We start from the raw sequence: 13,654 nt of genomic DNA on the forward strand, positions 1-13,654 counted from the left end.
ACCTGTCTTCTCTCTCTCATCAGGATACCCTGTGGGTATGGCAGCATCTGGCACCTGTCGTCCAGCATGTGTCGAGACCCCTGCTCCCCCCGTCAAGCTCCAGACATTATTTATCTCCGCTTGGCACGTCATGCAGTAAGACCCACAGTACTTATCTAATTTAGAAGTATAAGCAGGGACAGATCCAAGGGGGGGCGACGGGGGTGCCCCCCCCCCCCCCCCCCCACACAAACAAAGTCGACCCCCCCCCCCCCTCCCCCCATCTCGGAGGGCAATTTGACATGGTTTGACATGGCTGGACCCCCCGGTGCACACGAAAGAAGGGGAGAATAGCACCCTTACAAACTTTCTGCCCCCCTTCCCTCCCCAAACGGAGTTCTGGATCTGCCCCTGAGTATAAGGTGTGTCTCGCTTCGTCCATTCACTGTATACTGTTACTTTCTTGTTCCAGTACGATGGTTCCTCGGAGAATCACAGAGAATACCACGAGGGCGACAAACGTGTGGAGGCAAGCTGCAAGGGCCGGACACCAGAGACAAGGACCATCAGTAACCAGGGGGATGAAGTGAGGAAACTCAAGAGGCAGCTCATCATCTGGGCCACAAGAAGAAAATCGGAGACCGTACGCTGGGAAATTTGTCGACCCTCATCCTTGGGTGGCATGAGCATTTTCTGGTCATATTCGTACGTGAGGTGAACTGTTACTGGAACTAGGTTGACTCATCCTTCTGCAGCTTACAGGGCATTACCAAAGCTACGGCACCAACGAGACAACCGGAACATTTGGCTGAGGGACGGGACAACATATTGTGGGAGTATACACCTCCTACGGAGAGCTCTCACAAAACTTGCTTCGTTGCTCTGATTAGCTCCAAAGGGCGGCAGTGCTTTTCTTTGTAAAATTAGGCTGAAACAGATTATAGCTGTAATAGGGCCACCGAAATTGACATTGCGGCATAGCATTCCTCATGAGGGTTCTGGCATCTATTCTATGATCTCTTATGCAATTATGAATGTCGTAGCCACAAGTGGTTACTTGACAATAATGTGCAACTCGTCATATAACAAACTGTGTAAATGGTTGGGTAAGTGCACTAAAGGTAGTTCTGCATATCTGGGAAAAAACAGTGGCTGGGAGGGCTCTAGCTCTTACTAAAGTGGCGAAGCGGGCGAGTTGGTTCATGATATAAAATTTAAAAGCGCTAAATGTTCAGTTGAGAGTAAGCGCTCGTCCTGTTCGCCTTCCTTTTTGTCCTCGTCTTTGTTAGCGCTTTTAAATTTTATCTCTAGCTCTTCCTCATCACGATCTGTCTTAGGGATCAGCACGACAACCACAGCTGGTTGTCGTGCTGTGGTTGTCGTGCACAGTAGACCTCGTTCTGAAGTCACCGGAAGAAAACAACAATAACCGGTTGCTGCCATCATGTTGTGTTAGCCAGTGGTCAAGAACAAGATTTTTTCTCTTGAGCTTGGACAAAGTGTTCTTCAATTAGTTTTCTCAAAGCCCCTTTGACACACAATGGCACACATAACCTAGCTCAGTGGACACCCTACCTGTTAGTAGTAGTATTTCCAGTTTGTGCTAAATCACGAAAAGAGCCCTTGAAGAATAAGGTAGTGTGAAAAAGTAAATTTTTAATTCCTCATGCCGGAGATTCCCATCTGTTGGAGTTTGGATAGAAACAAGCTGTGGTCTGCACTGTTAAAAGCCTTTCTGAAGTCTAACTGGACGATCTCGCACGGAGTTCGGTTGTTGAGGCTGGTGCTGAGTGCATAAGTGAAAGCTGCAAGGGCCGATTCGCAGCTCCTGCCGGGCGGAAACCATATTGGCGGGGGCTCCATTGTTTGGTTTAGCCATTGCAAGCCTTCGGACGGAGAACGTTGTAGCAGTTGACTGTGTCGCGAACTCAAGCCGAGTTTAGATAAAGTTATATGTGCCGGAACTAGTCCTGGGTACTGCCTCTCCTCAACGTCGGGCCCCGACGTTGAGGATAGACAGTACCCAGGACTAGTTCGCGACACAGACAACTGCTACAACGTTCTCCGTCCGAAGGCTTGCGATGGCTAAACTGCCCTTTTTTTGCGGTCCCTCTTCTTTGTCCTCTTTTCTTCCCCTGGCCGCGAAGCGAGGATTGTAGAAGAGTAGTAAGTTGGGCGAGTTGGTAAACGTTGAACGTGCGCGCCTGTCTGTGTTCTGTGTTCCTTCCCCGTTTGTCCTCGTCTCTTTGTGCGCGATTTTAACCATGTTCAGCGAGGATTCTTTGTAATCTGGCACGAACGCCACGGTGGGACACACACACACACACGTGCCCGCACAAACAGCACCGAATGAGTCGGTAATACACTCCGTCACTAGTGGATGTTAGACTTGAGGGAGCACCGTGTCCCTTTTTGAGAGGCGTTACTGACTCAACTTTCCAGGATTTAGGAACAGAGCTGTGGGAGAGAAAATCGTTGAAGAGGCGAGTGAGGACGGGGGAGATACAGCCAGCACAGGATTTAAGCAATGCAGGGTGGAGGCTGTCTGATCCAGGGCATTGAGAGGAGTTGTCACAGGCGAGGGCTTCGTAGGTTTCACTTTGAAGAATGACCATGGAAGAGAGCGTGATTGCTGGTGTGGCCTTGATTGGCTGAGTTGTGGGTTGGGTGGGACAAAGGTTAGGTGCGGTAGAATCAAGTAATGCTACAGCCCGAGAAATGTGGTAAGAGAAGAGCTGTGCTATGTCGTCGAGATTAGAATAGGGCCTGTTGTGATGTGTGAGGACCGGCGCGTGGAACATTTTTTTTTATAATGAAAACATGCCCAAGAGTTTGGGCTGGCAGGTTGCTTTGGCTCTTAGTTGGTAGGTAATCGTTATGGGAGATATGAATGAGATGCTTGACTTCGGTACGTGCCTGGTGGGCTTGGTAAAGATGAGTGGGATTTAGAGGCACTTTTTTTAATAGTCAGTGTCTACGTCTGATTAAGACTGCAATCTCCATTGTCATCTATGGAAGGCTGCCGTGCCTCATATTGATCCTTAGGGTGAACACATTTGTGCTGAATTGCTGATATGTTGAGTGAGAGGTTGTCGGCCTCGTCAGCCGATGGGTGATCAAACACGATGAACCAGGAAGCGAGGTGGATGAGCTGATTGAGATGAGGGAAATCGTTTTTTTAGAACTACTGGAACTTCTTGGCTTGATGACGTCGCTTAGGGCAATGAATATTGGTGAGGAGAGCACTGCGATCACTGCCTGGTAGGCTGGATTTCACTGTGCAGCGGTAGGATAAGGTGGGATTATTGGTGCAGACGAAGTCGAGGAATGTAGCGTTGCTGTTTTGAGAAATGTAGAATGAGGCGTCATGAAGTTGGGTGAGGCCAGCACTTTCCAATACGTCTTACAGCATGTCATCAAGTGGATCAGATGAACAGTGCAGAGAACTTGCTGGGGTCGACGCGCTGTAGGCTCTTTTGGAGGAGGGCGTACGATTGTTCACGGAGGGAGGGTGGGCAGTAGGTAGACACCAGAAGAAGCTTTCCATGTTTACAAAATGCCTCGACAAAGATGGCTTCTAGACCCGAAGGGGTGAGGTGGTCGAGACGTTGGCAGGGCAGGTGTTATGGCATGGCGAGGACGGACTCCTTCGCCCCAAGGAGGGACAGTTTTGCTGGAATAAAGAGAATTGTGCGAGATTGATCAATTCCCCATTAATTGCCCACCAAAGACAGGCGTCCAGCCATGTCTCGCACACAGCGAATATTGTATTCGGGAAAGATTACTTCAGCGCTTTAAAGTCAGGAAGGTTGTTTTTTAGGAAGCAAATGTTGGAAAACCAAACGGGATTGGAGTCTGTAGACTCTGATCGCGCACTTTTCACACGACAACTATGCCAAACGCGGAGTTGTCATGTGAACGGTGAATGCTGCTGATGTCGCTCGCCGGAGGCGGGTCGGAGAACTACTTGGTAGAGTTGGCGATGATGGTGGGGTACACAGGGGCTCCGTGCTGCTTAGTGAATGGAAAGAGGTCATCGGCCAGGGGTGAGAGCTGGCACGCCGCACAGAGCCACTCGGTTGATAATGAGGAGAGGCGTCTATACAAAGCGAGAGATACATCTTCACATTTCTGGTGGAACCACAAATCATAAATGTCGCATTGGAGAGTGGCGACATTGTCGACAGACAGGAAACGGCAGGGGCAGGTGGGACGTGAGCCGGAGTTTGAAGGTACGCCCATGAGCGATATGAAGGTGAACAGCCCTCTTCTTGTTTTTGACGCTCCTGCAAGTTTTGGAACAAGCTCTGTTCCAGAAGAGGGCTAGAACGCAATGTTTATACCCCAAGCCACATACTATTTGAGACGTTGAGAGTTAATATAGCTTTAGAGAGCCGTAAAACGGGCAAGAATCCAGGTAAAGTGTTCACTTTCATATTGCTGGCGGGTGTGCTTCACCAGTGATCAGCAATAACAAGATTAGGTGAGGTTGGCGAGGGCGATGAGTGAAGAATGCTGAGCCAGGAGGTTGCTTCCATGGATTACAATGTTCAATGGTGATGCTGCAGTCAGAAAGTGGCATTCTAGGTGCTTACGGTTTGTCGATGATAGGTGATCTTTTTGTCGAAGGGCCAGTAGCCCCGTTAGGCAGATCAGGAGACGGAGAGTTGTAAAGGCGCGCTGTCATCGAACCTAACAGCTTAACATTGTGCTGAAAAAATTGACTGGCTAGATCCAACATATCATAGAAAACTGACCAGGGGGGCAATGTTCGACAAATGTCTTGTTTCTCCTAAGAAAGGGAAGTGATGGAAGTGACGATATCGCGTCTGATTAGTTAGAGGCTCAAATGACGAAAGCGGGAACTTTCATCATTTGAACCTCTAACCAATCAGACGCAATATCTTCACTTCCATCACTTCCGTTTCTTTTTAGGAGAAACGAAACATTTGTCGTCGAACATACCCCCCAGGTGTGTTGAACATTCATCTTGGGGGGGAAAGGACACGCAGGTCAAATGCACCTCCAAGCACAGCTTTATTCTTTACCACATTAGCCTGTAGTTACTGTTAGAGCAACTGGTTTGTAATCGCACTCGTTATGTAAAACTGTCGCGCCTGTGCAGTTTTTTTTTTTAGCATGGTTTATGAATAGCTGTTTTGAAATACCTTTACCGCGACTTTACTTCTACGTGTTTAGACTGTTTGTTGATCTTAGGTTTATCATTGTTTATGCACATAGCTTGAAGGCTAACATTCAAACTGTTTGTACTACCGTGTATGTTCAATAATACCCGTCAGCAACCGCATCATTGCATGTGCTGTTTGTAACGTTTTATAAATTGTACTATGTAGAGCGAAAATAAACATTCGCCTGCTTGAAATAACTCTTGTGTGAATAAATTACCTGTGATTGTCGTCCAGTGGTGCGCACGTCACAATAAAGCGAAAGCGCAACGCAAGCGGACGCGAGAACCGGGTACACAAAATGCTATGGGGGCTGCCATCTTGAAAAGCAAAACAATAAAAACGAAGCATAAAATGTGGTTAGTTACCCCATCCGTGGTGAGAGGGCGCTTTTACGAGTTTAAATAATTGTTTAAGGAACTTTCGCTCTTTTTGAATTATTAGGTTATCAATATAATTAATATTGTGTGAGTAATATGTAATGAGTTTAGTTCTACAATGTACTTTTATTCACACAAGGCCCTCGATCACGTGGTTTGCGATTACCACAGGCTTATTCTACAGTGGGCAAACTGTATATGATAAACTGTGGGCCGGCCCCAGTGTGGTTTCCGTTGTGCTTGGGAGCAGTCGCGTAGTCGCCCGTGTCCAGCTCCTTCTTTGTTCTTTGTTCCGAAATCGGTCTTCTTCTTCTTCGGACCCTGAACGTCGCCTCACGCTTCCTGCCTTCGTCAAAGGGCCTCCTTTCGTTCGACACATTGGGGTAAGTGTACGTCCATTATACTATCCTTTAATTTCGAGTTTTTGATTATTTGCCAAACGAAAGTGATTTGAGTTTTTCAGCAAAAAAAGAAGAATAATTCGTTTAAAACCAAGTGCTTTTCACACCTATCGGAGAATTTCATTAGCTTTCGGAAAATATATACTTCGATATGCGTAAAAGTATTTCTCGTTGCGTTAGAGAGTGAAGCAGGTGAAGCGGGAAAGTCCGGAGCGCGCGCGAGCCGCGATTCGATCGTCTAAGATCAGGCAAAAATTAAAATGAACTACTCGCTTCACAAGAATCTTATTATTCTGTGCTATTAGCGCACACGTTTCTCTAACGGCACACGAAATTAAGAATCTCTATCTCCGTTTATTATTACATTTTTTAACTTGTTTTTCTGTGCTCTTGGCGCGCACGTTTTTTTAGCGGCACACGAAATTGTCATCTCACTTCGTTCTCTTCTGTACAGAACAATTAGCAATGTCTGTCGCACGTTGTCACAGGCTCGTCCGGGGTTGGTAAGAGAAGGGTCGGGAGACAGAAAGTTCTACGAGGCCTAGAGATTCCCCGGCATATGTCGTGACGAGGCTCGTTTCCTCGCTTGTGTAGCCGCTCAGTCCAGGGACGGGGTGGCGTAGATGCTCGTGCCTCCGCTGTTCCCTTCGCACCGTGCGTAGCTCCCGGTTCAGGTGGTCGATACCGGGACACAGCCGGTCAGATCCTCGAAGCGGTTGCCGAACGTCGCGGCTCGTGCTGTAGAAGAGAACGAAGTGCCAGGCATTTTTAGAAAATGTCATATTTCTACCTTTGCATTTGGTGAACCACGCGCTGAAATCTTTTTTCTAACTCGACTCCGCTTAGAACGCGCACGCCGGGCCACCTAGGGTGCCTTCATGCGCGCTTTGCTTAGGGTGGTGGAATCTCGCCATTTTGTCACACACGTTTATTTTTTGTTGAGAAGCAGGTGAAAGAGCGTGTCCCTGCACGCGCTTGTGGAGCTGACTGTGCTATGGCGACATTTTGTTTTCGTCGATTTCTTTGTATTTTGCCCGTGAGCGCGTGCTGTCGGCATCTGGTACTACAAAGGGTGGCATCACCCTAAACAGAAGGACATTCAGGCACCCTAGGGCCACCCCTTGCCTGGGCCCCCTGACCCACTTAGCTCTTTGAGACTGTATCCGTTATCTTTCTTTGGCGTTGCTTCTTGTCCGGTGCGTTCTTTGTCTGCTTCTAGCTTTGATTTTTATCGGGAGAGTCCGATTTTTAGCGGGAGAGTCCGGAGCGCGCTCGAGCCGCGATTCGATCGTCTAAGATCAGGCAAAAATAAAAACGAACTACTCGCTTCACAAGAATCTTATTATTCTGTGCTCTTAGCGCACACGTTTCCCTAACGGCACACGAAATTAAGAATCTCTATCTACTTTTATTATTACCTTTTTTTAACTTAAATCGACCAGCCACCCAGAGCACTCGAAAACTAGTTTGGCTGGTTAGATCGAAATATGAAGAAAAAAAATTCCGTTTAAAATCAAATAATTTTTACACCTATTGGACAAGTTCATTAGCTTTCGGAAAATATATACTTCGATATGCGTACAACTATTTTTTCTTGGGTTAGAGAGTGAAGCGGTTGAGTCCGGAGCGCGCTCGAGCCGCGATCCGATCGTCTAAGATCAGGCAAAAATTAAAAATAAAAGTGAACTACTACCTTTAGAACAGTCTCTTTTTCTGTGCTCTTAGCCCACACGTTTGTCTAACGGCACACGAAATTAAGAATCTCTATCTACTTTTATTATTACCTTTTTTCAACTTAAAGAAAAAAGGAGCAGTGTGTTTAACCCTCCTGGAAAAGCGAACGCCGGCATCGCGCGTGACGGGCGGCGTGCTTTCAAGTTTCAATTAAACGCGTACAGAAGCTTATTTAATCGCAAACTAAGGCGCTTAATGTTCGCTACCTCTCGTCCGAAGCACGCACTTCTAGCACGAATTGGTGATTTTTTACGATTTTTTGAAGGAACGTTGTCTAACCTGGAAGGCAGAAAGTAAACAAACGGGCGCGACGGGATTTCTAGATCGAATTAAACGCAGATAGCAGTTATTCATTCGTTGTTCCACGCAAGAAATGCGTGTACATGACGCTGGGAATAAAAACAAAGATCATTTTTATGATCTTTGTTTTTGCCCAAAGTCGTTTGTGTGAGCGCGTGCGTTTTGCGAGGAGATTAGAAGAGCGTTTGTTGTGCTCGGCGGTTGGTAGATGGAAATGTTCTTTTTGGAGCGAGCGAGTTTCTGCACGCTTTTCCGAGTGTCGGCAAAGAAGGCTTTTAATGGGATCTACTATATTGAGCGTGATATAGGCGCGCAAGATGAATTGAATTCTCGGCGGAGCGGCTGGTCGTTTTTTTGAAGGCTCTTTACCAGAGCGCGAGCAAGATTTACCTATGCATGTTTCATGGAAGTGCTTTTTTTGATAGGTCCATGCTCGGCAAAGATATAAAGTGTATTAAGCTTTGAAGCGCGTATTCCATCGCGAAATGATGGAATACTGCCTCGGAAAAAGAGAGGAGTGAGCGATCAAACTATAATAGGGTGGGAAAAAGGCATTCCACAATTGTGCAAGTGTGACATCCTAGGCGTTTGGGCAGTTTCCGTTAGGCAAAATTCGTCTTTTGAGCTCGTGTCGATTTCTCAGTTGGCACGAAATAATAAACTGCTGGCTTTAAAACGGTATGTGTTAGAGTGGCTATACGCGAAGTTCAGCGTGTCTACCTACGTTTATTATTTTTTTAACTGATAAAACGAAGTCAGCCGCTATTCGAACGTCCGATTAAGGATTGCGCAATATTGTTTTGCTCGTATTTCTTAATTTCTTGCTGTAATAGGTTTGGTAGGGTCCAAATACGTTTTTTTTATTATCTTGCATCGTAAAATCAGCGTTCGAGCGTGTTGGGTTTTCGGAGCTTCGGTAATCGGAGCTTCGGTAATCGAGTTCGGGGCTGTCCGTTTGTAAGTTTCTAAACGCAGACGGTGTTCATTAACGGTGCCGCGAAAGAAGTGTGTGTGTTTGCTAGACACAGGGAAAGAGCTTTTAAAGCAAAGAATAGCAAAAAGAAAAACGCCCCAGAGTAGCTGTTGCACAAAGAGCAGCAGTCCCCGCCGCAAGGCAGGCAAGAAGAGATTAAAGCAGACCGCCAGACAGTGGCTGTCAATCAAGTCGGGCGCCAAGAACGCAGCCGACAAGAAGCCCAAAAAAAAGATAATAGCGTCTCCCGAAGGAGGGAAAGGAGGAGCGGTTTCGGCGGGCGGGCAGCAGCGCCAGGCCAGGCTTTGCTAGTGGCGTGAGCTTTCCCCGAAACTCTGTCGTCTGCTACAGCTCCTTTGTCTCTTGGGCGACCGTTGGAGCCGACTTCTTGCACGAATTCTTTTGTTCTTTTCACGCGAAACACGGAATTCGGCGGCGCCGAGCTAGGAAGCCGGCCTTCTGACGCACGAAAGAAAAGAACAAATATATATATATGTGTATGGCGTAAGAACGTTCGGTGCATCTTTAATGTAGGGCGCTAAAGATTGTCTTTTTGTGCAGCGCAAGAGCGAGTTGCACGGCTGGCCCTCCGTTTCAAGTGACCTCCTTCAGCTGCGGATGACCTGTGCTTAATCAAGACCGCTTGAATGGCAACTGAGAACTTGCTCCAAGCAAAAAGTGTTTTTATGAAATCGTGTTAGCTCGTGCGAATTCACTGAATAGGAACAAGTGTGTTTTCATCGATCCAGCTCGTCTGGAAACTTGCATTGTCGGCCTAATAAAGTCTGAGGTTATTAAAATGTGAGGTAAAAAAGGAAAAATCTGTTGTTTTGTGTTTTGCTGGTGAGGACGAAGCCCCTGCTGTGCACACCTGCGGAAACGAAGTAAGTACCTTATCAGTTTCTTCAGAAATTTGATTTTTTCCCGTGGTAATCGTGAAAAAAAAATAAAAAAGAGCGAGGACATAAATTCTTCTTTCTTATGTTTGAGCTTATTGCAAGACGCCATCAGCGGCGTTCTGTTATATCTATACATAGCATTTGAACTTGTGTTTTTTCTTCTTTCTTTTTGTGATCTCCAGTGTACCAGATTTGTCGGTTTACTGTTATTTTTTTGTTCCTTCTCGTCGCACCCTGCTTGGGGATTGGAAATGGCCTGCAGTGTAAATGAATAGAAACCAAATATAAAAAAAAAAGAATTTAAATACTTCCCGACGCCATAGGGTCTTGATCTGCTTACAAATGCATTTAAATACTCTTTTCGCAGAACCATATCAGAATGAAGCAGCCTACCTCATCGCAGATTTATATCTGACAATGTTTTGCAGTCGATCGAGCGTTTGTTTGTTGTGTAACTCTTTGCATGGTGTTTTATTTTCCTCTTGCCCACTACTGCCACTCCTCCCAACTTTGTTGTGAGCTATTACATTACAATTTTCCCCTGTTCCGCTCTCCCATTTTACGGATTACCTGGTGTTGCGTTTTTAATATAATATAACAATCTGAGGTTAAACGGACAAAGAGGCCCCTGCTGTGCCCGCCTGCGGAAACAAAGTAAGTACCTTATCAGTTTTATTCAGAAATTTGATTTTTTCCAGTGGTAATCGTGAAAAAAAAAGAAATGTGTTTTTTTTTATGCGTGTGCTCGCCCAAAAGCGAGCACATTCATTCTTTTAATGTTCTCTGTTGCGCTTATTGCAAGACGCTGTCAGCGGCGTTGTATTATCTATACAGCCTTTGAACTTGCGTTTTCTCTTCTTTTTTTGTATCTCTGTACTTTGTATTCAAGTATATCAATCCACAAGTGCTAGCTGGGTCATTTATTTTAACCAGGCGAGTGGGATGTTCCGAGGAACATTCTAGGCGCGTCTCATCGATGTAGCTAATCTAATAAGAAAGTGATGATTAAAAAGTTTACGTGTAAGGCTTCATTCTGTGGTGTTGTGATTTGGCATATGCTCGTATAAAGAAAACTACGATAGGTAGAAGGTTCTAAATCGCAGGGAATGATCGCGCTCTGAATTTAGACGCACTGTTAAATTTTCATCGCTCCAGCTCGTCTAGAACTCGTTATACTCGCGAAAACAGGTTTTTGGGACTCTGCTTGGAGATTAAAAACCCCGACCAAGTTCAATCGTTCCCGCGTGAATATTCAAGACCGCTGGAGTGCATTCATCGATCGTGGTCGTGAAAACAACATCATAGGAAAATGTGTGTGCAGTGAAACCGTGTCAGCTCATCTCAATCGAGACTTTTCGATCAACGGGGCCAGTCTCCCGAGCACGAGTGGATTGATATTCTTCAAAGAGCTGCCGCCCGCTCGTAATTAAAAAACAATTATAGGTACAACTATCAAATTGTTGGGGAAGGGTCTCGCACCAGGTAGGACTGTTTGTGTGTCAAATTTCTTCGAGATAGCAAACGCAAAAGTTGTTTTATCGACCTATTAAAACCGCTCGGAGAACTCGGCTGATTTCTGTCTGTCTATGCTGGAAAAAGCGATGAAGAAACTTCATCGTGACGTCGCCGGTGGGAGGAGTCTAACCTCAATCGGCGGCGAACTCAACTGGCAGGGAACTTCATCGCGGCGCGTTGATGACGTCGACGGAGAGTGGCGATTGAGTTGAAACTTCATCGGGATTTGTCCCCAAAATATGTCCCTAGAGGGAAATGCGCAACGCCGCATCGAAGGGTCTCGTAAAAGCAACATTTTTAACTTCTGAAAATGTATAATGCGGTACAATCTAAATATAATTACCGGTGTCAAGTCTAGGTCGCATGAATCATGTCTTTCTACGTAAGTGAAACAATTTAGATGATCGCAATGCGTGAGCTGCATCGCGATCGTGATGAATCGTCATGGCCGACGGTGGTTGTCGCACGTAAAGTGCTCGTGTGTCTGTACGAAGATTTGCCTATTTTTTTGGAATTTTTGCTGTCAAGTCGGGCTTTTTCACGTCACGATTACCACTCGGCAGTCTGGTGGGGGACGTGAACCAAGTGTCCTCGCTGAACTCGAGTAGGACAGAATCTTGGCCCATATGAGAAAGGTTCCTCGCTAAGACACGGAAGAAGGCGCATGATTTCGAGGGCGGACGCGCCTCGTCCGTCGCCACACGGCATCTCGGCTGCAGTGTCGGTAAGTAAGTGCATGGCATCTCAATGGGCGGTTTTAGCGTACCGTTGCCGTGCGCACCGAAATTGCTACTGGGAGCTCGCGCTGTAACTTTGAAGCACGCTTTTCAGCGCGCTTAAAGCCTTACCAGCCGTACCGTGGCCACCGCAGAACACGGTAACGGTCTCCTAAAACTTGCTACGTGTAGTAAACAGACACTGTGTTGTTTTTGGTCTTATTGACTTTGCACGAGTGTGCTGCCTCGTGATGTTTCTTTGAAAGCTCGGATCGTAGCGCTCAAGCTGACGAGTTAATTTCTCTAGAGCTGTGCATGAGGCACTCCGATACCTGAATTCTAAAGTGTAGGCAATGGGCATTACATCAGCGCGGAACCAGAAAGGCTGCCAATTTGTTGTGCATTAACTTGTGTTTGATTGGATGATGCAGGACTCATCTGCTGTGGCCAAAGGTGCTAGTGAGGACCCAGCACAGATGGCAGCTCCACCACCACCAAATGGTAGGTATAAAAAACAGTCTGGATTCATCTCCATAATACGTGGTTTGCGCCTGTGTCAGGACATGTATTATGCATGAGTGTCGTCGGTAGCCTCATGCTGGTGGCCATTGATGTTGTGGGGTTGCAGCTTTGCTACACTGTGATCATGGTGAACTGCGCTGGCTCCAGTGGCCCAAAGTGACAGCTTTTGTACCCATCTCAGCAATTGCACAAAAATGTGAACATGACCTGCACTGTGCATAACTATGTAGAAGATGCTGTCATTAACATATTGTGCCTGGTCGGTAGCTCCCAAGGTGACTGTAGGTCCAACCGTGTTGATGTTTCTAGCAAGGTGACACCTCAGCAAGACTTACAAAAACTTAAGTGTACACATGGTGCAGAGACAATCCACACATGGTTACTTGAGTTTTGTGTCGGACAAGACACGGATCCAATTAATGAGACTGTGTCAGGAAAAAGACGGTGCCTCCGGTCCTGTTTCCCAACAGCAACCTGCTTCCACCGAACATTCCCGGCAACACCACATCTACCCACTGCCATGAAATTGACAAGGGAATGACACTAAGACAAAACCGGTGTCTGCTATTTATATAAAAGGTCCACTTCTAAAAATATTTGCTGCAAAGGGCTGTGGAAGCAGGACGCACCTGGCTGGGCATTGCCTGTCGAACTCGGCAAAATCATTGGCGTGCAGTTCCGTATACTTCTCTTCATTTTTTGCACTCAGGTATTCACGTCCTCCACCTTTGGCTAGATATCACAATCTGTCACAGTTGAGAGTAAGTAGCAGATGGTTCTCGCCACCACACAGAGCAATATTTTCTGCATACTGAACTGGACAAACACGGACAAGCTTTGTCATCATCACTTGACGGTTTAAACTTCTGCCTAGGCTTAGCCCAAGTGCATGCACTAGCACGTATTTCCCCGCACGTCTCCGAGCAAGCGCGCCCGTGGCCGAATGGTTCTCGTATTTGGTTCCCACACGAAGGGCCAAGGTTCGATTTCTGGCCGTGCATGCACCTTTTTGTTAATGTCCCGCACATCCACCAAAATTTCGTGAATGA

The 13,654-nt window shown here is 46.5% G+C and overlaps 1 long non-coding RNA gene across 1 annotated transcript; it reads left to right on the top strand.

The window, feature by feature from the left end:
* Nucleotides 1-5,766: 5,766 nt before the first annotated feature.
* Nucleotides 5,767-9,774, top strand: LOC121834126. The gene is made up of 2 exons (XR_006077062.1): nucleotides 5,767-5,928; nucleotides 9,515-9,774. It is a non-coding gene; the product is annotated as an uncharacterized LOC121834126 (long non-coding RNA).
* Nucleotides 9,775-13,654: the final 3,880 nt, after the last annotated feature.

The sequence above is a fragment of the Ixodes scapularis genome, unplaced genomic scaffold, assembly GCF_016920785.2.
Source record: "Ixodes scapularis isolate PalLabHiFi unplaced genomic scaffold, ASM1692078v2 ptg000582l_1__unscaffolded, whole genome shotgun sequence".
Classification (NCBI taxonomy): domain Eukaryota; kingdom Metazoa; phylum Arthropoda; class Arachnida; order Ixodida; family Ixodidae; genus Ixodes; species Ixodes scapularis.